The sequence below is a fragment of the Lissotriton helveticus genome, chromosome 12 (genome assembly GCF_964261635.1).
Source record: "Lissotriton helveticus chromosome 12, aLisHel1.1, whole genome shotgun sequence".
In the NCBI taxonomy this organism is placed as follows: domain Eukaryota; kingdom Metazoa; phylum Chordata; class Amphibia; order Caudata; family Salamandridae; genus Lissotriton; species Lissotriton helveticus.
This window is the reverse complement of record NC_136073.1, coordinates 646118625-646143785: the sequence shown is the minus strand read 5'-3', so window position 1 is coordinate 646143785 and position 25161 is coordinate 646118625.

Here is a 25161-nt window from a genome sequence, read left to right as displayed (position 1 = left end):
TGTGCAGGCCTGGTCGGCCACGCTAGCAGACGTCCTGCCTTGCCCTCCTCAGCATGCATTATGGCTATATATTCCCTATAATGAAGGTCTCAGGAATTCTAGGACTGTTGCGTATTTCTTTATCTCAACTAACAATTGACGGTGTATCTGAGGGTCTCTCAACATCAACTGTTACACAGTATGAATGGATTTGTCCCATTTTTAGGGCTCGCCTGGCGTTGCAGCTGCCGCTAGCGAGCCTTATTGTCGCTGTGTTGCCTCCCCAAGTGGTACAGACCGGTGCACGAGCAGACACCGGTCTGTGATCGTGCTTCTAAGATGCGCGAAACAGGCGAAGACTGCAGGCGCCGCCACTGGCACGAGCCGCAGGGAACGCCAACGTGCACGCTCACGGCGTCACGCTCCTGCCCTCCTGCGTCTCTTCTGTTCTGCGCTCCAGGCCGACTTGTTTTGTGTTGTTTCCAAGTATGTCCCGTCTACTTGTGACTTCCGACTTTTTAGCGTGTTTCATTTATTAATTTATGTATTTATGCTGTACAGCGCTGACATTACCGGAAGGTGTTGCAGCGCTTCACATATTGAATTTGTATTATTGAATTGGTTGCGGTATGAGAGTGGTCGTTAACTCGTCTGCATTTTTGTAAATGCCTGTTGCGATAGGATCAAGACAGAGTTGTGTAAAAGGAGGCAGGCCGGGTCGTGCAAGCAGCAGCCCTGCTCGGAGATGTGAGTGTGATTGACTTGATGTGTGATGAGCATGCGGGCAGGTGTGAGAGGGTCATTGCCCCACCGCAGGACGGGTTACATTGAGTGAGGTTTTCTGTCATTCCAGCTGAGGATCAGCCAATAATGCCCCGGAAACTGTAATATTGGCCAGGACCACATGATAATGCCCGGATGAGCCATCAATATTAATACCCCAAATGTATGCGGTTATTAATGATTTCAAATAATCCAGTACTGTTTATTGGGCAGCTTGTATGCCACCAGGACAGTCAGCGCTTGCCCCAGACAGATGTATGAGGGTGGGGGAGGGGATTTTACCTATTTTAGTCACATAGTGGCAGTTACATGTTGTCTTCACTGGTTTACCAGCCTGGACGATCATTATTTTAATCACCCTGTGTGTTTAAAGGAGCTTCCAGGCTTCTATGTGCTAGACTCGAGCAATGCACAGGGACAAGTTGGACATGGTACTTTACCTATCCAATTGCCTGTATGTGTCCTGTGCGGGGGTAACTAGTGCAAGGAGGCTGGCAGAACTGCTGACCCGGCACTATTCTCACCCGCATTATAACAGCCCCACCCCAATATAAACAAGGGGCGTTCCCCTCCTGCGAACAGACACCATTCACAGAAGTCATGTGCGGGGGCGCCGGTGCAGGAGAGTGGCAGGACTGCTGCCCCGGCTCTATCCTAACCCACACTGTAATATCATAGGGTGACCAGGTGTCCCGGATTTACCGGGGCAGTCCTGGTTTTCAAAAGCTATCCCGGCAGATTTCGGCATAATTGGCTCATGTCTCGGTTTTTAGAGAGGTTTCAACTGAAAACAGTGCGAGACACGTTTTGGGTGTTCCAAAGTAGGGCTAATAACAGCAGTTCTAAGTAAACACTTTTAATAAGGGGTATGATGCTTGTTGATAAGGGCTGTTATTGGATGCTTTGCAGAATGTGTTTTCAGTGCTTGGGTGAGTGAGTGTTGGTGTTGTGTGGGAGTCAGGACGAAGCATGGCTTGAGTTACGGGTGATGTTTACACTGAGGAATGTACTTGGGAGCTGTATTGTACAGTTTGTTGATGCCCAGCTGTCTAAAACATACAAAAAATATCTAGGAGTCAAAGGAAAAAGCTCTGAACACAGAGAACCCTTTAGACGCGACAAAAGCCAGGTAGCGTGCACCAAATTACTCGGTAACACCACGTGATGCAGTGAATTACAGTGCACGTGATTGTTCTACTGGGAGACACACAACCAAGGGTAGGTGAAAAGTTTCCCATCAGTTGCCGACCTGTTCCACCATTATCGCATCATTTGGGTTCTCCTTACCCAGGAGTTAGTGTGATCACAGTCACAACAGTGTAGGAAAGCCCTATCGTGTTGTCTGGTGGGTGGTGTCAATGTAATGTGACAACTCAAAAAAGCAGTGCAAATAAAGTGATTAGTGATAGAATAAAATTGGGTGAGACTGAGTAGAAATGAAAAGTTTTACCCTTGGTTGTGTGTCTCCCAGTAGAACAATCACGTGCACTGTAATTCACTGCATCACGTGGTGTTACCGAGTAATTTGGTGCACGCTACCTGGCTTTTGTCGCGTCTAAAGGGTTCTCTGTGTTTAGAGCTTTTTCCTTTGACTCCTAGATATTTTTTGTATGTTTTAGGTCTTAAGTAGGGGCGTGTATCTAGTGGTGAGTCTTTAAACTAGCCCTTGGACCCTCTTCTATGTAGTATGTTTCTGATGCCCAGCTGTCGACAGTACATCATTTTTCGAATCCCTTGGCATCACCCTGGTGCCATTTCCACAGACACAGGAGGTATGCGAACAGGGAAGAAGGACAAGGGTGGTACAATATGTGGGAAATAAGACACATTAAATGGTTAACAAATGTATTGGTTTATAACAATACAATCTGAGTTGTGCTCAACTGCTTACGGCAGCTGTTCATCTACCCACCTTAGTGAGCTCTGGTGGTGTTCTCTTAATGTTGCATTCATTGTGATTGTTTTATCATTTAACTAATGTCCACAGCTATGGTTTTTTTTTTTTGTAACTTTTTATTATTTAAAACAAAAAAAAACAACACATCAAACATACAATCAAGGCAATACAGTAATAATACAGCCATTAGGTCTGCGCTCAAGGAGGACGGGAGATACATGACAGCAGGAGAAAAGATTCTTTGAATACAGATGAGGGGAGGGTGGCAAAGGTAGAATTGCATATGAACAGCACAATATACCACAGCTAGAAGGAATGTAGGTCAGGGCGACTGGGAAGGACTAGGTATAGCAGTGAGTGGGGGCGCACAGATATCTCCACGGTATGAGTGCCAAGGGTTCCAAATCTTCCCCCATTTTTTGGGTCTGCCTCTTGCCATATACACTGTCTTCTCGCTGAACATGCACCAGTCCAGACTCTCTTTCCAAGCAGTCACTGTAGGCGGCCTCGGGGACCCCCACAACTGTGCAATATCCCTCTTCGCAACCATATTGGCCAGAGTCACCCACCGAAGCTGCGACACGTCATAGTCATTCGGACCCCATACATTCAATAAACATTGTCGGGCTTCCGGCATCATCACAATACCCGTTACTTCATCCATCACCTCATGTATACGTTTCCAAAATCGCACCACCTCAGGGCATTCCCATATGATATGGAGATAGGTGCCAAGGAGACCACACCCACGCCTAAACATGCCATCCGTGGAGTAGCCCATATGGATCAGACGGGGACCGGTGACATAGATTCTGTGGAGGATCTTGAGTTGGACCAGACGGAGGCGGGCCGGAATCGCCACCTCCCTGGGAGAGGAGATCGCGGACTGCCAGTCCTCATCATCCAGTTCAATACCATCAGCAATCCAGGCTTCACGGAGGCGATCGAGCAGACTTGATCGATCATTAATCATTTTCTTATAGAACAATGAGATAGTACTGTCTGGCACATAACCGTCTAGTATACGATCTTCGAGGGGGGAGGAATCCGTAATATCACTACCCACTGGCAACACAGAGTTCAGAGCATGGCGTACCTGGACATAACGAAATTTTTCCCTGTCACTCAGCTTATACTCGATTTGCAGATCCGAGAAGGTCTTCACCCCTCCTTTAACCCAGAGATCACGCACTTTACCAATACCGATCGTGTCCCATTTATCAAATCCCTTCGGCTTCCATAGGCCACCCAACTTCGCAGAGGCATAGAGCGGAGTCGCACCAGTTAATCTATCACTCCAGCCCATAGCCGCCGTTGCCCTATGCCATACCCGCACGGCTATAGCGGTAGGTCCCGAGAGTTGTGAACAGGAGGGTCCCGAATAAAGCGCCCTGTAGTAATCACCACCCGGGAGCAGCCACTTATCCATTTCAAATGCTGGATTCAACGCCGGGCCATACATCCCGTGGTTGATGGCAGCAAGGTGGGAAGCCCAATAATACCTACGAATATCCGGGAGCGCTATACCGCCATCATACCAGGGAAGTGTCAATTTCGGAAGAGCGATGCGTGAACGTCCGTCCCATATTAGTTGCCTCTGCAACGATTCTACTTCCCGAAAATATTTCGACGGGATGACATCAAAACTATTCTGAAGTGCGTATAGGAACCGCAATAAGGACATCATTTTAAAAAGGGCCGCACGCCCTAGGGGAGATAACGGTAATTTACACCAACGCGCTACATCGGAGCGCAACCTTTGGAGTGGGGGGGGGAGTAAATTACGTTCATAGCGAACCGCCGGATCAATCGAAATAAACACACCCAAGTACTTAAAGCCAGACTGCGACAAATGGATGGGACAACCCCGTGGCAAACGAGGGACATCACCCGCAAGTACATAAATGTAGGATTTAGACCAATTAATGATAAGGCCCGAGTTCTTCCCGAAGGAGTTAAGTACGTCAAACAATACGTCTTCAAATTCCGGCGTCAAGCGTATACCCTTCATCGAAGGTTCCCACCGTAGCCAAGCGGCGAGTGGCTCCAACGCCAAAGCAAAGAGGAGCGGGGACAACGGACAACCCTGCCGCATGCTCCTCCCGAGAGTAAAAGGCACGGAGACACGGCCATTAACCACCACCTGTGCCAGTGGCGTTTCATACAGGAGTTTGACCCTACCAATAAAACCTGCGCCGAATCCAAATTTGGCGAGTACCGCCCAGAGATAAGACCATTCGATTGTATCAAAGGCCATCGTGGCGTCCAAGGACGCCAAGATGGCCGGTTCACGCAGCGTCGGGGCCCTCGCGAGAACACCATGCAAACGTCGCAAATTTAATGCCGTGTTACGGTGCGGGATAAAACCTGATTGATCCGGATGAATCAGGTCGCCAATAACCGTAAGCAGACGATTAGCAAGCAGTTTGGCAAAGATCTTGGGCTCCGCATTTAAGAGCGAAATGGGTCTATAAGACGAGCAGCGATCTCGTGGTTTACCCTCCCTATGGATCACCACAATGGTCGCAAGACGCTGATCTCTAGGGAGGGAGCCACTGTTTCGCGCAGCCAAAAACATATCACGGAGATAGGGAGCTAGAGTATCAGGGCGTAATTTATACAGTTCAACAGGAAGGCCATTGGGACCCAGAGCCTTGCCGGAACGAATGGAGAGTAGCGCGAGAGCCACCTCATCCACTGAGGGCGTGGCATCCAAACAGTCCCGATCCGATTCCGACAAACATGGAAGTGCTATATCTCGAAGCAACAATTGCGAATCCTCCTCAGGCCTGTCGGACACCGAGGTATAGACCTCTCAAAAATAATCAGCAAAGCATTCAACAATTTCAACAGGGTCCGTTACACTCACACCACCGCATGTCTCAATCACCGGAACCACTCGACTCGCTCTCTCCCTTCTGTCCAGCCAGGCAATCAATTTCCCTGCTTTATCACCTACATCATATAGCCGTCCCTGCTGTTCCCTACTCATCGTCTTTGCCGCATCAGTAACCAAAGTTGTATACTCTAATTGTTTAAGGCGGAGGACATGTAATGCTTCTCGAGACACCTCTCGTTCCAATGCAGTCTCCAGGTCTGTGATTTCAGTCTCGAGCTGAACAATTGCCTCATTATTACATTTCTTGGCACACCCCACCAAAGACAATGCCTGTCCCCTGATCACAGTCTTAAAAGCTTCCCATAACGAGACAGGCGAGGATACAGAACCAGCATTCTCAGTAAAATACAGATCAAATGATTTAATCAATTCAGTGCGAGTCTTAGGGTTAAGAAGATACCAGGGGTTAATCGGAACCACCCTCCCTTTGGCTCCGATGCTAAGATTAAAATGAAACCAAATAGGGGAATGGTCCGATATACCCCGGGCCAAGTGTCTAATCTCTCCAATCGAGGGGGACAGTGCCGCCGGTATCAGGATATAATCCAATCTAGAAAGACTACCATGAGCTCCCGAATGGAAAGTAAACTGTGTTTGCTCTGGATGCATTAGTCTCCAACAGTCTATAAGTCCCAATGTTTCCAGGAAGTCACCCAACCAGGATTGCGCAGCAGGAAGATCTCGGGGCGGATAGCGGTCCATCCTGCCAGAAATGACGGAGTTAAAATCACCACCCAGTATCAAAACACCCTCAGGGAGACCCAGAACCATCCGCCCCAGGTCCGTAAATGTCGTAGATTGTAAGCCCGGGGGGACATACACCGACACCAACGAAATTGGTTTTCCCTCCCACCGCCCAACAAGTGCAACATATCGACCCCTGGCATCTAGGATCACATCATCAACCTCGAGGGGGAGGGAAACCCTAAGCAGAATACCCACTCCTCTAGAACTAGATGTAAATCCAGAATGGGCAGCAAGACGATAACCCCGTCTATTAAGAGCGTGACAAGTGTTTCCTATCAAGTGTGTCTCTTGTAGCAAAACGACATCAGGCGAAAGGCGCCGCAACAGTTGCATAACCACCCCTCTCTTTATGCGATCACCCAACCCATTCACATTCCAGGATAATACCCTCAACCCTCTACCCCCATCCAGATCCACAATGAATTCCCATCGCAAAACGAGCATCACACCAATGTCAAAGATAATGAAAGTACCTTGCCTTGAAAAAGAAAAAACAAACAATCCCAAAACATGTCCCTCCCTCCCTCCAAAGTTCCCAACACAACTCCCCCCCCACCCTGCAACCCTGTACCGACTCAAAAGCCACCCCAATTTGCAGTGTGCCTGTCGCCCTAACAATTACAAACAAAGAACTAATCTACACAAAGAAAACCCCAGAGGAGGAAAGGGTCCCGACGTCCCCGCTACCTCCCAAGATACGAATGGAATGATCAAAGAAGTCAGTGAGCCTCAGCTGGTCACGTTGAATAGTGTTCCGGACACAGGCACCATAATCATTCTTGGTCCATCAGTCCCCCTTCAGCACCACCAGCATGTTCCTGGCCAGCACGCCGAGCCGGCAAAGTGTCCAACCAATCACTCGCTTCCTCAGGCCTGACAAAGAAGAATGTTCGATTGTCATATTCAACACGCAGTCGGGCCGGGAATAACATAGCATATTTAAGTTCCATGTCTCTTAGTCGCCGTTTCACCCCTTGAAATCCCATACGTTGTTTCTGGACCGATTGAGAAAAGTCCGGATAAAAGTTCACAGCAGCGTTCTCAAACTGCGTAGGGCCGCTTGTCCGTGCCGCCTGCAAAATGGCGTCGCAATCTCTAAGGTTGAAGATCCGTGCAATAATCGGACGGGGGGGGGAAACCGGGTTTCGCCTGTCCCCCTGGCACTCTGTGCGCACGTTCGATGGCAAAGAATTTGCTCAGGCCCTTGGGTGCAAGATGATTAAGAATGAGGTCCTCCACTCGAAGATCAGTGGCGAGTGAACTAGAATCTTCCGGGACCCCAATAATACGCACGTTATTGCGCCGTGCACGGCCTTCAAAATCCTCCAAGCGACGAGCAAAAAAGTAATTAGCAGATCTAAGGTTGCGCACTTCTGTTTGCAAGTCGGACACACCCGTGGTAAAGCTGGATGTCTTTATGTCTAATGACTTCACCTTCTCATTCGTCTTGGCCAGATCAGTTCGAATGAGGTTAACATCAATAGCCACCGTGTCCAACTTCAGAGCCAATGCTTCATACTGTTGGCCAATAGAAGACTGAATACCAGCAATGGCGCCCATCACGTCCTGTAGCGTTAAGTCCGCCGATACAGCAGGATCGTCGACAGCCTCCTCCCGGGTCTTAGGTGCGCCACCAGGGGATCCTTTAGAAAGTGTGTAGCGATCCATGACATTCGTCTGGGTTGAACCTCCACGGATAGTGGTCTTGACTTTCCGTTTCTCACCCTCAGGCTTGCCCGTCATGGCGAGTCGGGTGCCCCGGAGGGAGGCTTGTGATCTGGTCCAAATGGCTCCTTAAAATTCACATACAAGAATACAGGAGGCAAAGTTGAGCCAATTTGAGTCCACAGCCAAACAGTCGCTAGCTCGAAGCTCAATGAGCTGGCATCGGAGCTCGTCCAATCAACAGACACACCGCAGATAGGAGACAGTGCGCTGGAGAAACGAAACCGAAAGTGAAGTGAGGCTGTGGTCTGATCCCCTCAAGCCGTTGTTGTTAAATTACGACCTGGGCAATGCTACAACTCAAAGTCCAGGCTGTTCCATGGAGAAGGCCGCAAATTTCAGGACGGCAAAACTCGGGGACCCTGCGTCCGATTCCGACCCAAAAACCTGCTAGTACATCAGCCGGTATGTGTCTTCAATGACCTTCCATCAAATCAGGATAATTTCCAGGATAAATGCGGGAGGCAGCGAGGGTCCTCGGGAGCCCTGTGCTCACGCGGCCATCTCGGATGCGCGCGCGTCCACAGCTATGTTATTGATGTCACCATCTCTGTGACATTACTTCCCATGATATCATCAAGCTTGCTAATTAGCTTTCACGCTTGCAAATTCTGAAAACTTGAGAGCTCTGTACACTGAATCACACTGTGCCATTCTCACATAGAGACACATAAGCGAGGGGGCGTAGTGTCTCATCATTAGGTGCCCTGCAGGTACCAGGGATCAACATGTGAAGCGCTATAACGCCTTGCCATGGGCCACAAACACTATATAAATCCAGTTGAAGTTGCAGTTCTATACAACACAATGTAGAGCAGAAGCAACACAACACGTTTACTTTTTGTTATTTTTATTAACGTCGATGTTTTAGGGGAAGTTCTGGTTTTTGGTTCTCTTAGTTGTGGCTCGGATATCGGGAGGGGCTGGGTGGAGCGGAGGATGTGTAATGAGTTACACTGCACATGCACTAGCCTTTTTTCACATCATGTGATGCTTGTTTGCATGTGATTTTCATGACATTACAGGTTGGCTCTAGTGCAAGAAACAACCTGACACTGCGCTGATGGGAAGAATAAAATACAGATGAATAAAAGGTAGATGTTATAACCATCTCAGCGCTCAGAGAGATGGTAGCTCTGCACTGCAGCTGCTAAACGAGTTCCTGGGAGCCTCATCTGAGTGCCCAAGGACATGCCGGAAGTGCTTCTTGTTGCCCTCTGCACTGCAGGCTCAGACTGCCCTTTGCTGGGTCTTCTGTTGCACATGGCGGGGATGTTGCCAGCCTCACTGTGTTGGCAACAGTGGTACATACTGATGTACATTTTCACAAATTATGCACCCGGTGAGCACAGCTGATGGTCTCTGCCATCCTGGCACACTTTCCTCATCACACAGGGATGCCTTCTCAGTATCTGCCCATCGGTGCATACGTGCACACCAGTCTTTGCTGCCCAGCATGTGAATGGATTTCTGTCCCATCCAGTGCTTTAAACAGGCTACAACATTTCAGCAAACCATCAAGCTCTTCCTGTGATTACAGGAGAACCAACTCTACTCCTGCCTGTGTTTATGGCCTTCATACCCCGTTCTGGCAGAAATGGCAGCCTGCAATAAAACTGCAGATACTTCTCAATGCAGTGCTATGTTAAGGAACAATAGATGTGACAGCACCCAGATTAATGTGATGCATGGCTAAATAGGTTATAACGTCCCAAAGGCGGGACCGATTGCATTGCAAATGCTTGTTGATTTTGCGGTATGAAACTTAATCAGCATGTGATATTTTCTCTATTAGTTCCTTTACACCTTCCCCTGTGGATTCTTGAGATATTAGATGATCTTTTTGTTATCTGCTTCTTCCAAAGCATTGATAAAATCATCAGATGTTTTGATCCATGCAGTCCATCTGGTGCCAATATTCTGCTTTTTGGCGGTATTGAATGAAAGTGGTGGTTTCAGGAAAACGGCGGTGTTATAACCAGTGGTGGAACCTACTGATGTTGAGAGTATGTGCTGTTCAGACAAAGCTTGAGGGGCATCAAATTATGTACCTTCTGGAAGTACTGGCTCAGTATTTGACCTCTGTCATCTGGCCCACTCACCAGACGCCCATCGTTCATGCCTTCTTCCTGCTTTACGGTAAGTACTTGTTTTTTCTCTTGCATGTGTTCACCACTATTTTCAATCTTCTGCATTGTACCTGGTTTCCACTGCCTTTAGCATTTCTCACTTTTTTTTATTGTAACCATTTGGTGCCTTCTGCCTGTCTGGACTACACACCTGGGTGTGTAACAGCTGGCTTCCTGCATTCCCTCTAGACAGCTACACAAAGGAAGGCTAGGTGTGACTGAGTTGCAATCTGCATGCTGATAAGTCATCTTGATCAGTGTGAGAGGGAGGAGCTGACACCTGAAATCGCTGTGTCCTGTTTTCACACAACAGGTTGCATACCCCCTGTGGTCTGTCTGGAGCCAGGGCAGGGAAGAAAGGGACTCTGTACACTTCAAAGGATCTCATTGAAGTCTCCCCCACTTCAAAGGCACCACTGGGTATAGGTACTGGACCTCTGACACTACCAAATCAGAATCTTTTGGAACTGAGGACATACTACCAGGAAGAAGGAGTGCTGTGCTGTCAGAAGGGACTGCCACTTTGCTGAATTTCTTTACTTGTTAGCCTGCTGCCTCTTGCCTGAGAGTGAAAAGGATGGGATCTGCATCTCTACATACCGGAATCTTAGTTTTTCCCAGGGCTTGTTGGTGTGCCTCCTGTTTCTGAAGTCTCAGGGATATCAAAGACTTCACTCTGCAACCAGCACACAGACTCTGTCTGCTGTGAGTCCTGCTCTAACAAGTGGTGCCAATCCAGTCCTGGGCCCTTGGAAGTGAGTTTTCAGTGCTGCAACCCAGATAATCCACGCATCAACGACTTTATACTGATCAGAGCCGGTGCATTTCAGTGACACCGATGCATCGCCTCTGCTGCACGAACCGCAGACATCACATCACTTACCGCATGGCACATCATACCGTCTCTCACAGATCTCTGACTTTGCGAGGCTATGAGCCAATGCCTCGCTTTGTGCTGCATGCATCGCCCACAGCCCAGCAGATCTATGATGATGCATCACCCCGATGTTCTTCGCATCTTGACTCTCAACACATCTTCGACTTTGCGCAGCTCGGAACTGACGCATTGCCCCATATGGGAGATTGACAGTGAGGCATCGCCTCCTTTGTTCCACGGGTCCAGTGTCCTGGACGCAGCCAAGGTACTGTTCAGCGGGCCAAGGCTGGTCCCTGTATCTGACCCGAGCTCCATCACGGTCTGCCTGAACTTTTGGATTTGCCCTGGTCAACCGCGACCAGATAGCCGCAGTTGGCACGATTTGTTTCTAAGCACTACAAAACTGTTTATTCTTTATAAATTCATATCTTGACTTCTACTTATTGGATTTTTGCCGTTTTGATCTTGGTTTACTCACACAAATATTGGTTATTTTTCAAAACTGGTGTGGAGTCCTTTGCGGTGTTTTCACTTTGTTACTGTGTGTTGTGTGCATGAATGCTTTACACATTGCCTTAGTTAAGCCTGATTGTTCTGTGCAAAGGTACCAGAGGTGTGAACACAGGTTAATTTAGAGTATGTTACTGACTTACCCGTACTAGGATTGTGGTGATTGCTTGGACAGGGTGCATACCTCTGCCAATCAGAAACTCAATTTCTAACACCTATGTATTGTATATTGTAGGAGGCTGGTTTGGTATATGGTGCTCACTTATGTAAGTGTAGCACCCTGCACAAATCCAGACAGCCCTCATGATGATTTTAGGTGTCTTAGGCAACCCTAGAGAGCGCTCTACATGGTAGCTGTGGAGAGCAGCCTTCAGGCTTAGTCCAGAAGGTGTGTAATGCAGCTTGTTTTACCAGTACTTAATCTTATAGTGTAGGTTAAGTGAAAGCAAACCACACAGTGTAGTTATAAAAAGGTATTTGGGTGAAAGAGTGGCCAATTGGGAGACTCCACTGGTATCTAATAATAGGAGAAGGCTTAAATGGCCAATGGTGAAAAAATCCCCTGAATTAATGAGTTCCCTTTACCAAGTCGTTCTACGGCCACTTGATGATCTAAGTGGTCTGTTAGAACAGGAGCAGGAAGCATCTCCTAAACAAATTCATACTATTCATACAGGTCTAGTGACCACCATCACACAATTACTGGATTCCCCTATGGGAAAATTAAGGAAAAATAGGAAGGCTAGCTCATGGTTTGATTCCAACTGTAGGGTAGCCAAGGTGGCACTCCTGGCTGCAATCAAAGCCAAGAACAGACCATTAATACAAACAAAGAGGCTCGAGTATAACAAAGTGCAGTCTGAGGCCAAACAGACCTGGGAGAATACCAAATGGACTGCTATTAAAAATGCCCTTGGATGCAGGGATATGAGGGAATTTTGGTCTGTCGTTCGCTCTGGTAGCAAGAATGGTCGAAAAGTTGATGTTTCTAATATCGCACCAGAGAGATGGGTCGAACATTATCAGATGTTGTACGCCCCTCCGGTTGAAGACAGTTCCTCAGTGGATGCTTCTGAACAGATACCTTTATAGGACTCCGAGCCAAACAGCAATTTGGTCCTTTTCCCTATAGTTTCTTCCAACAGTGAATCTATAGAGTCTAAAATTACACTGAAGGATCTTAACCTTGCTATAAATAGGCTCCCAGCTGGCAAGGTGCCTGGTCTTGATAAAATTCCCGGCGATCTTTTTAAATGCCAAATAGGGATCTGGGTCCCTTATCTGTATATCTTGTTCAATTCTATATTACAGGGCTCTACTCTACCTGTTACTTGGGTAGGAGCTGAGAGGTTCTCCACTTCTTCCGGTTAATTCCCGTCCGATCAGTCTGATCGATATAAGCCAAAAAATATTTTCACGTATTATTCTCGATCGGCTTCAGATTAGGATGGAGGAACGTCAGATTCTCAGCCCCTTTCAGGCCGGTTTTAGGGAAAAGACTTCCACGGTCGACCAGTTATTAAGGCTCCAACTTCTTTACTGGAAGACCGTGAGAGTAGAGGGTGGCAGCCTCTACTTAATTTTTGTTGACCTTAAAACGGCCTTTGATTTAGTGCCCCGTAAAATTCTTTGGGCTGTTTTGGAGGATATGGGGGTTCCAGCATATCTGCTTAATATTATTAAGAGACTTCACTTAAATAATTTTGCTCGAATTAGGAGTGGTAAATGGGGTAGTCTTACATCTAAAATCCCAGTCAATAGAGGAGTCAGACAGGGGTGTGTGCTGGCGCCCACCCTATTTTGTCTCTTCATCAATGCCTTGATTGCCCACCTTAAGGGGGTCAAAGACATCGATGCCCCTAAACTGAACAACAAGCAGGTGGTGGCATTGATGTTTGCTGACGACACCCTCCTATTGTCAAAATCACCCATGGGTATTCAACGAGCCCTGGCCAGCTTCGTAAATGTTTGCCACTTAAGGGGGTTGGAGATTAATACCCAAAAAAACAAGTTTATGGTCTGTAATCCAACGAAGACCAGATGCCCCAATCCCTCTTTAAATGGCATAGCTTTAGACAGAGTAACAGTCTTTGAATATCTAGGTATTACTCTCACTGATAAAATGGATTGGGCGCCTCAACTTGCAAAGGCCAAACTCAGATTAGCCCAGATTACGGGTGGTATTCTGAAAATGCACCGAGAATCCACTTTTAAGCCAGTTGCTCCCATCATAGAAGTATACAAAGCACAAGCTAGGGGAGCAATTTTATATGGGGCTGAACTTTGGGGCCATCGCCCGGTGGATGGCATCAGTAAGACTGAAAATCAATTTTTAAGATCACTGCAGTCTCTCCCATCTAGTACCCCCTAGACCCCTATGAGAATGGCCCTAGGCATTACTCCTATACAAGATGCAGTCGCACTACACCCTGTCATTTACTGGCGCAGACTATGGGTAACCCCTGAATTACTACATTTTAGACTCAAACTGGAAGAGGTATTGGGCCTCCCTGGATCTGAGAAACTGTCATGGTTTGCCTTTATAATAAAGGAGAGAAAGAGACTGGACCTACCCGGCCTATGGTCTAATCCTGCTGTGGTCTGCGCTCAGTTGTCGCGCACTGATCTAGTAATATGGATAGTAGGTCCAGAATCTCGGTTATCTATGGTAATCCCTCTCTAGGCCCACTCACCGTCAAGTTTTATAATGTGAAAGATGAATACATAATAGAGCCTTTTCTTGACGAGATTTTACCTATTACAGCGAGGAAATATTATCTACAATTTAGATATGGTACACTCTCGCTTATGATCTTCTCCCATAAATGGTCCACAAACAAACTAATTGAATGTCCGGCGTGTGGGGCCAAAGAAGAGTCTGAGTCCCATGTCCTTTTTTTCTGTCCTACATACAAAAACATACGGCAACGTTGGCTTATCCAACTTTGCAAAAACATGGGGTTCAGATTCCATAAAGAGACCCTTAGAATACTCAAGAGTAATACTTCCACCCCTGTTGTATTCTCAGTCTCACGCTTTATTGATGCTATGTGGCGTAGGAGAAGATGCTTTCTGTAGTAATTGTTTTTAGCTTGCAGAAACTACTTATGAATTCATAAAGTTTATATTTTCAATGCTGTATATTTTTAATGTATTTATATTTTTACGTATATATTTATTGTTATCCGTCTGTGTTTTTTTAGCAATGTTATGAATGGCTATTATGTATCTTTTATGGTCTACGACCGAAATAAAGATTACTTGACTGACTGAAAATGTTATACGGAGTACAGAATAGAAGAAAAGATGAGAAATGGGGGAAAACAGGAAGAAAAAGTATATAAAATACAAAGGTAAGCAATGAAGGAAATACCACAACAAAGCAACAAACAAGTAAAATATAACAATGTAACTGAGTAATACAGGTAAGAGAAAAAGGTACAATCCCTCATAAAGAGTTACCAAACATAATCATTTAGATATGCAGGAGGCTTGTGAACTCTAGTGCCTTTCTCCTTGGCACAAAAACATGCACCAGCACACTGGTTCCTAGAAGCCTCAGGAGATTCATAATTCCCCACGTCCCTCTGGTGGGACAGCCTTCCTTCCTCCTGGTCGTGATTGGGAAGAGCATTGCCAGTGAAATCACAGTCCTTCATCAAGAAGGAACTGTAGGAGAGTAGGGTCTGCAATCCTATGATCACCCAGATTTTTGCTTTTTGCTGCACTGGTTTACGACTTTCCCTGGCTGTGGGCCTGCTAATCAGACCCACAGCCTAGCTGTTCTCTCTATCCAAATTGTACTCAGGTACTGAATTGGCACTGGGCCCTCTCCAAGTCCCTGTACCCAGGGCTGAGGTGCACCCAGAAGTCTCCCAGGGGCTGAAGCATGTATTATGCCACCCCTGGGCTGACTAACTAAACTGACACAACTGGCTGCACGACAGCTGGGGCAAGGTGGTGTACTCACCCTTTGCTTTAGATATAGTATACCTATATCTAACCCTAAAATGGACACACAGATCTCCTATCAGTCACTCCTATGGCAGGCCTTAACAATCCTGAAGGCAGAGTGCTTGGAATCGTGTGAGATGGTGCTCTGGCATGAGCTGAGCCTGTCTGCGGCTTTCGGGGCCTATCCCGTAGCCGTTTCCATGATATCGCATACCATATACTCTTAAGTGCATTATAATCCTCGCGGTTAAATGCCAACTCTGGTATCGCTTTATCAAAACATGTCGAGTAAGGTGTCATACGAATTGGAATACTAACCCCTCGCCAATTCTGGCGACGGGGTTAGCATTCCACCCTTCTAGAGGGACACGACATGCATGTAACCTATAACCCGGTTAAAAGTCAGACAGAGCCTTAGCATCCACAAAATGGATGCTGCCACCGAGACACAAGTCTGCCCTCCTGCTGCTGGGAGTCCTCCCAGAGCAGGAGATAAGGACAAAGGGTTTCCTGCCAGGGGCGGTGCCAGCACCGTCCCAGACAGGGTTTTGTGTATTGTAGGTAGGCAGGGCTTCAGAGGAAGGTGACTGCACGTGGCACCCCGGTGCTCACTGTGCATAGGCTGGCTCAAACCAGTTCCAGGGACACTCCAGACCCTGTGCTGGGGAAAAGCCCGCCAAGGAAGTGGGTGTAACCACCCCCCTCCTGGTCCCACCCATAGGGCAGGACCTAGTCGCGTGCCAGCCCCCTTTTCCAAGATAAAGGTAGAGACTGGCCCCCTTCCAAATCAGATCATCTTTGGAATCAAGATACCACTTTCCACGAAAGGACTTCACGATTTCTTCCTCAAGATTCTCCCTTGTGGCTAAGGAGTAGTCACCCTGCATCCGCAGGCACCATCTAAGAACACTGCGGTCTGCTGCACGTCCTTCCTCCGGAATCCGACTGCCCAGCTCGACGAGACCCGGCTTCCCTGGCACCTCTGACCTCTACCCACTTCTACAGCAAAGCTGAGACCCGTGGGTGCGACGAGACCTCGAGGGACCGGCCATCGCCAAGACTGCACGACTTCTGCACAGCAAGCCCACCGAGTAATTTCCTGGTGAGTGCTTTGGGGTCCGAGAAGCCCCCACCCTGAGCAGCTCCAGCACCGAAGAGCAGCCCCCCAGCATCTCCACGATCGGCGTGGGGCCCTTCTGCTTTTTGCTGCTCACCGCGTTGTTTGGCTACTAGCCCGCTGGCTTGTGGCCTTCCGAACGACGCCCGACGACAACACTGCTGCTGGTCTGGTTGCTCCAGACTGGCCCTTGCTTCCCTCCATCGGAGAAGTACCCTGGACCCTCCTGGTCCGGCTGAGACGCCATTTTAGGTCCACCGCGTGGGCCTTGCATTTGCCAAGACTTGTTGCCCAATCCTGGGTCCAGCGACGTCGACAGCAAGAACCTTCGTGGGACAGCTCGCACCTCCATCCTGGTCGCCGACAACGCCTCCTGGTCCGAGAGACTGCAGAGCCCAGCAGCGCCCACTCACCTGACTGCGGTGACTTCGCCCGGTGCCATCCTGGTGCCCACTTAATCACTGGCTAGTGATTCAAGAACTTGGTCCCCTCTGCTTTCAGGTTTCCTTCTTCCTTGATCCAGGCTTGGATCCATCGAACTTTTCTTCACTGGTCGCCTGCCAGCAACTTCTTCCTTCCAGGCTCCTGGTCCGGCACGAGGATTCCCGACGTCTTTTCAGGCCTATGCAGCTGCAGCCCCTGGGCTAGGTAACTTCGGCACTTCGGTGTCCCAGCATAGCCTCACTATCCAAGGGTCAGGATCCACTGTCATTTTCTCCCTACCAGGTCGGGTTCGCCCGTGAACACTAACTTTGTGAATTCTAGCTCCCATAGACTTTGTCCCGCATCCCGCGTGAGAGTGCACACTCTGCACCCGAGTCCCCTGGGCCTCCTAGTAGTAATCTAACGATTCCCTAGTCAAGTCCTAGCGATTCCAAAGCCTATTAGTACTGTTACTTACCTGCTAGTAATTCGCATTCCACTTTTAGAGTATATGGTTTTTCGTGCCCCTCGGGCATTTGTGTATAACGTGCTAACTTAAGTATTTTCATAAGAGTTTTGTTGTGTGCTTAGCACCCTGTCCTCATAAAGAGTACAGGGTTGTTGTGATTCTAATAAATACATTGTTTATTTTCATAACACTTGTGTGGTGTCCTTTCACTGGGTGTTCAAGAGGTAATGTGATGGTAAAACAGCTGGCTTAACACGCCCTCTAGAGTCTTAGCCTTAGACTGCTCGTATCCATGCTACTAGGATAGCTGGTCTATAAGGTTGACTTACAACCAATCATCAATAAGGGTTGTTTGGACTGATACATAGTGATCACTAGAATAGTGAGCACTGCATATCAGGCCAACTTCTCACATTGGTGAGCAGCGGTTGGGATTTGAGCTTGCTGTTGTTTTACCACACATGCCCTAAGAATATCTTGTGAAAGATCACATAAGTACTAAAGGTACATATAACTTAGCTTAGAATACTCTGAGTTCTACTGAACCAGCTGTTGTAGCTCCTAGGGCCTAGCACACCCTAAACTACAACTCTAGCAAGGGATCAGTAGGCAAACATATAGTGTAGGTAAGTGCACCACTTACACCTCACTAGAAAAGCATGTCTACCCAGGGAGAATCTACTGAGACTCCCCTGGTCAGTGTTGACCCTCCACAGGTCACTTCAAGATATGCAGCTCTCAGTTTCCAGGAGATGAGACAGATCTGTGTCTCCAGGAAACTGAAGCAGGGGTCTAACCCCACCATTCCCTTTCTGATAGGTCTCTTAGAGACATATGATGCCAGAAAGCTTTCTCAGTTACAAGAGAACATGCCAGCCTTAGAGGGAACCTCTGGGGATCCAGACCTCCCCAACACTGCTACTGCAGTTGAGGAGGAGGAGGATCAGGAGGAACTCTCTGGGGATGAGGTAGACAAAGGTCTTGAGGTAGTCAGAAGGCTAACCAGGGCCAACTTAGACTTACTTGGGCTAGGATCTGGGGGACCCCCAGTACTAACCCGAAGTGGGCCTAACCTTGGAGTTAGGAGAGATAGATCTCTTTCTAGGGACTCCAATAGATCTCTGCACTCTAATGCCTCTTCTCAGGGGAGAAGGAATCCTCCACAGAGGAGATTTACTTCCCCTCAGAGAAGGGAGCATGAGGCTAGGATGAGACAAGCTGAACTGAGGATTGAAAGGGAAGAACTTGCCCTGGCCAAAGAGAAGCTTGCCTTTGCTAGAGAGCAGCAGATGAGTGGGCTAGCTCCCACTGGTGGCAGCAATCTCCCAAGAGATAGAGAGAAGGGTTTAGACACTAAACACCTGACTAAAATAGTGCCCCCCTTTAAGCAAGGGGATGATATCCAGAAATGGATGGCTGCTCTGGAGAGGGCCTGCACTGTGCAGTGCATTCCCCAGAGTCAGTGGGCAGCTATACTGTGGCTCTCCTTTGATGGCAAAGGTAGAGATAAGCTCCTCACTACAAGAGTGGAGGATGCTAACAATTACCAGGTCCTGAAGAATACACTGGTTGATGGGTTTGGTTTAACCACTGAGCAGTACAGGTTGCTGTTCAGAGACACCCAGAAAACTCAGTCTCAGGACTGGTCTGACTTTGTGGATTGTGCCACTAAGGCTTTGGAGGGCTGGTTGCTGGGTAGCAAGGTTACAGATTACACAGGATTGTATAATCTAATGATGAGAGAACAAATTTTAAACAATTGTCAGAACCAGTTGCTGCACCAGCACCTTGTTGATTCAGATCTGACCTCTCCCCAAGAATTGGGAAAGAAGGCAGACAAATGGGTCAGGACAAGGATCAAGCAGAACCAGAACCAGGGTGGTCAGAAGAAAGCAGACCAGAAGGGTAATGTCAAGAGTGAACAAAATGACCAGAAGTCTTCACCAGGTCCCCAACAACCCAAAGAGGGCGGGGGTCAGGCTTCCCAGAAGAAGAAGACTCAAGAAGGCCAGTCAAAAAGGTGGTGCCAGTACTGCAAAAGTAAATCTCACTGGTTTAGTGAGTGCACCAAAAGAGGAGGACAAACTCCTGCCACTACAGCCCCTAAGGCACCTGCACCCCCTAGTACAGTCAGTAGTGGTAGTGTACCTCCCAAGGCATTAGTTGGGTTAACCTTGGGTACTGAGGGGTCTGACAACTTAGTTGGCACACTCACTCAGGCTGTCCTTGTCTGTACAGGGGATGTGGATATGTCCCCTGAGATAAGTCCCAATACTTTGGGCAAATACAGGCAGACGCCTTTGATTAATGGCAAAATGGCTCAGGCCTATAGGGACACTTGTGCCAGTGTCACCATGGTGACACCTAACTTTGTGGACCCTGGACAGATCATGCCAGGTACTGATTTCCTGGTGACCAATGCCAGCAATGTCACTACTAGTCATAGTGTGGCAATTGTGGCTTTCTCCTGGGGTGGAGTGAAAGGACAAAAGAAAGTTGTAGTCAGTTCAGACCTCCTAGTTGATTGTTTGTTGGGCAATGATTTGGAGTCATCACAATGGTCAGAAGTGGAGCAGAGGACTCACATGGAGATGTTAGGCTTGCCAGCACATGTGCTTGCTGTGACTAGGTCACAGGCCAGAAGATGCCCCACTGAACAGGTGATGGATCCTGAAAGTATGGACCAGACACCTTCCAAGAAGAAGAGCAGTAAGGGTAAGGCTTTGCCTTCCCCCTTGCCCCAGGTTGAGGATCAAGTCTCTGAGGAGGCTGATCTGGAAGAGCTGAGGGAAACTGAGCCTAAAGAGCTTGAACTTGATCAAGTTGAGTTTCTGGGCTCAGGGGGACCCTCCAGAGCAGACCTGGGAAAGGAACAGTTGAGCTGCCCTTCCCTTGAACCCCTCAGACAGCAGGCTGCTGCTGAGGCTGCAGGGAATGCCACAGGTGCCCACAGGGTATACTGGGAAGATGGACTCCTGTACTCTGAGTCAAGAGACCCCAAGCCTGGTGCAACCAGGAGGCTGGTCATCCCCTTGTCTCTGAGAGGTTTCCTTCTCACCTTGGCCCATGAAATTCCCCTTGCAGGTCATTTAGGTCAGACAAAAACTTGGGACAGGCTTGTCTCACACTTTCACTGGCCCCATATGAATGAGAATACCAAGGAGTTTTGCCGCTCCTGTGTCACTTGCCAAGCCAGTGGTAAGTCAGGTGGCACAACAAAGGCCCCCCTCATACCACTACCTGTGGTGGGGGTTCCCTTTGAAAGAGTGGGGATTGACATTGTTGGTCCAATGGAACCCCAGACAGCATCAGGGCACAAGTTTATACTGGTGGTGGTGGACCATGCCACCAGGTATCCTGAAGCTATTCCCCTGAGGACCACCACAGCTCCTGTGGTGGCAAGAGCCCTAGTTGGAGTGTTCTCCAGAGTGGGTTTTCCAAAGGAGGTCGTTTCTGACAGAGGTACAAACTTCATGTCAGGATATCTGACTGCAATGTGGAAAGAGTGTGGTGTGAACTACAAGTTCACCACACCCTATCATCCACAATGCAATGGGCTTGTTGAGAGATTCAACAGGACCCTCAAAGGAATGATTCATGGACTACCTGAACCTCTTAGGAGAAGATGGGATGTCCTGATCCCCTGCCTCTTGTTTGCTTACAGAGAGGTCCCACAGAAGGGGGTTGGCTACAGCCCTTTTGAGCTTCTGTATGGACATCCTGTAAGAGGACCCCTGTGTTTGGTGAAGGAAGGATGGGAGAGACCTCTCAAAAAGCCTGCAACCAACATAGTGGACTATGTACTTGGTCTCCGCTCCAGGATGGCTGAGTATATGGAAAAGGCATCCAAAAACCTTGAGGCCAGCCAAGAACTTCAAAAAGCTTGGCATGACCAAAAGGCTGTTCTGACTGTGTACCAGCCAGGACAGAAGGTGTGGGTGCTGGAGCCAGTGGCTCCAGCAGCTCTGAAAGACAAATGGTCTGGGCCCCACACCATCATTGAGCAAAAGGGAGAGGTCACCTACTTGGTGGACCTTGGAACTCCCAGGAGCCCTCTCAGAGTGCTCCATGTTAACAGGCTCAAAGCATATGTTGACAGGAAGGACATGAGCTTGCTCATGGCCACAGATGAGGGACAGGAGGAAGAGAGTGACCCTCTCCCAGACCTGCTCACTCAGAATCCTGATGATGGATCAGTTGATGGTGTTGTCTTTTGTGGCAGCCTCACTGAGCATCAGCAACAGGATTGCAGGCAAGTTCTGCAATCCTTCAGACATATGTTCTCTCTGACACCCAGCCAAACTGATTGGTGTACCCATGATGTTGACACTGGAGACAGTCTGCCTGTCAAGAGTAAAATCTACAGGCAGCCTGATCATGTTAGAGACTGCATCAAAACTGAAGTGCAGAAAATGTTGGAGCTGGGAGTCATTGAGCCCTCAGATAGCCCTTGGGCTAGCCCAGTAGTTCTAGTGCCAAAGCCTCACACCCAGGGTGGTAAGAAAGAGATGAGGTTTTGCGTAGACTACAGAGGCCTCAATGCAGTCACTAAGACTGATGCCCACCCAATACCAAGAGCAGATGAACTTATAGATAAATTGGCTTCTGCCAACTTCTTAAGTACATTTGATTTGACAGCTGGGTATTGGCAAATCAGGTTAGCTGAGGAAGCCAAACCCAAGACAGCATTTTCTACACCTGGTGGGCATTATCAATTTGTGGTGATGCCCTTTGGATTGAAAAATGCACCTGCCACCTTCCAAAGGCTGGTGAATCAAGTCCTCACTGGGCTGGATGACTTCTGTGCAGCATATCTTGACGATATTGCTGTCTTTAGCTCCACCTGGGAGGATCACCTGGTCCACCTGAGGAAAGTGTTAGAGGCTCTGCAAAAGGCAGGCCTCACTATCAAGGCCACAAAGTGCCAGATAGGGCAGACACAGGTTGTATACCTGGGCCACCTTGTGGGTGGAGGCCAGGTTCAGCCACTGGAGAGTAAGATACAGGCCATCAAGGACTGGACTCCTCCAACCACCCAGACTCGGGTTCGAGCTTTCTTGGGCCTGACTGGGTATTATAGGAAGTTTGTCAGAAATTATGGGTCCATAGTGACCCCTCTTAATGACCTGACAAGCAAAAAGATGCCAAAGAAAGTTCAGTGGACAGCAAGCTGTCAGAAAGCATTCAATGACCTAAAACAGGCCATGTGCACAGCACCTATCCGCAAGAGTCCAGATTACTCCAAGCCATTCATTGTCCAAACAGATGCTTCTGAGTTGGGTGTGGGAGCTGTTCTGTCTCAACTGAATTTTGATGGTAATGATCAGCCTATTGCTTTCATTAGCAGGAGGTTGACACCCAGAGAGAAAAATTGGTCAGCTATTGAGAGGGAGGCCTTTGCTGTGGTCTGGGCCCTGAAGAAGCTGAGGGCCTACTTGTTTGGCACTCACTTCACCATTCAGACAGACCATAAGCCCCTCTTGTGGCTAAATCAGATGAAGGGTGAAAACCCCAAACTGCTTAGGTGGTCCATTTCCCTACAGGGGATGGATTTTACAGTGGAGCATAGACCTGGTACTGATCACAGCAATGCTGATGGGCTCTCCAGGTATTTCCACTTAGAGCAAGAAGACTCACCTTGTCAAGGTTAGTTTATTGTCCCAAAGTTTGGGGGGGGGGGGTCATGTAGGAGAGTAGGGTCTGCAATCCTATGATCACCCAGATTTTTGCTTTTTGCTGCACTGGTTTACGACTTTCCCTGGCTGTGGGCCTGCTAATCAGACCCACAGCCTAGCTGTTCTCTCTATCCAAATTGTACTCAGGTACTGAATTGGCACTGGGCCCTCTCCAAGTCCCTGTACCCAGGGCTGAGGTGCACCCAGAAGTCTCCCAGGGGCTGAAGCATGTATTATGCCACCCCTGGGCTGACTAACTAAACTGACACAACTGGCTGCACGACAGCTGGGGCAAGGTGGTGTACTCACCCTTTGCTTTAGATATAGTATACCTATATCTAACCCTAAAATGGACACACAGATCTCCTATCAGTCACTCCTATGGCAGGCCTTAACAATCCTGAAGGCAGAGTGCTTGAAATCGTGTGAGATGGTGCTCTGGCATGAGCTGAGCCTGTCTGCGGCTTTCGGGACCTATCCCGTAGCCGTTTCCATGATATCGCATACCATATACTCTTAAGTGCATTATAATCCTCGCGGTTAAATGCCAACTCTGGTATCGCTTTATCAAAACATGTCGAGTAAGGTGTCATACGAATTGGAATACTAACCCCTCGCCAATTCTGGCGACGGGGTTAGCATTCCACCCTTCTAGAGGGACACGACATGCATGTAACCTATAACCCGGTTAAAAGTCAGACAGAGCCTTAGCATCCACAAAATGGATGCTGCCACCGAGACACAAGTCTGCCCTCCTGCTGCTGGGAGTCCTCCCAGAGCAGGAGATAAGGACAAAGGGTTTCCTGCCAGGGGCGGTGCCAGCACCGTCCCAGACAGGGTTTTGTGTATTGTAGGTAGGCAGGGCTTCAGAGGAAGGTGACTGCACGTGGCACCCCGGTGCTCACTGTGCATAGGCTGGCTCAAACCAGTTCCAGGGACACTCCAGACCCTGTGCTGGGGAAAAGCCCGCCAAGGAAGTGGGTGTAACCACCCCCCTCCTGGTCCCACCCATAGGGCAGGACCTAGTCGCGTGCCAGCCCCCTTTTCCAAGATAAAGGTAGAGACTGGCCCCCTTCCAAATCAGATCATCTTTGGAATCAAGATACCACTTTCCACGAAAGGACTTCACGATTTCTTCCTCAAGATTCTCCCTTGTGGCTAAGGAGTAGTCACCCTGCATCCGCAGGCACCATCTAAGAACACTGCGGTCTGCTGCACGTCCTTCCTCCGGAATCCGACTCCCCAGCTCGACGAGACCCGGCTTCCCTGGCACCTCTGACCTCTACCCACTTCTACAGCACAGCTGAGACCCGTGGGTGCGACGAGACCTCGAGGGACCGGCCATCGCCAAGACTGCACGACTTCTGCACAGCAAGCCCACCGAGTAATTTCCTGGTGAGTGCTTTGGGGTCCGAGAAGCCCCCACCCTGAGCAGCTCCAGCACCGAAGAGCAGCCCCCCAGCATCTCCACGATCGGCGTGGGGCCCTTCTGCTTTTTGCTGCTCACCGCGTTGTTTGGCTACTAGCCCGCTGGCTTGTGGCCTTCCGAACGACGCCCGACGACAACACTGCTGCTGGTCTGGTTGCTCCAGACTGGCCCTTGCTTCCCTCCATCGGAGAAGTACCCTGGACCCTCCTGGTCCGGCTGAGACGCCATTTTAGGTCCACCGCGTGGGCCTTGCATTTGCCAAGACTTGTTGCCCAATCCTGGGTCCAGCGACGTCGACAGCAAGAACCTTCGTGGGACAGCTCGCACCTCCATCCTGGTCGCCGACAACGCCTCCTGGTCCGAGAGACTGCAGAGCCCAGCAGCGCCCACTCACCTGACTGCGGTGACTTCGCCCGGTGCCATCCTGGTGCCCACTTAATCACTGGCTAGTGATTCAAGAACTTGGTCCCCTCTGCTTTCAGGTTTCCTTCTTCCTTGATCCAGGCTTGGATCCATCGAACTTTTCTTCACTGGTCGCCTGCCAGCAA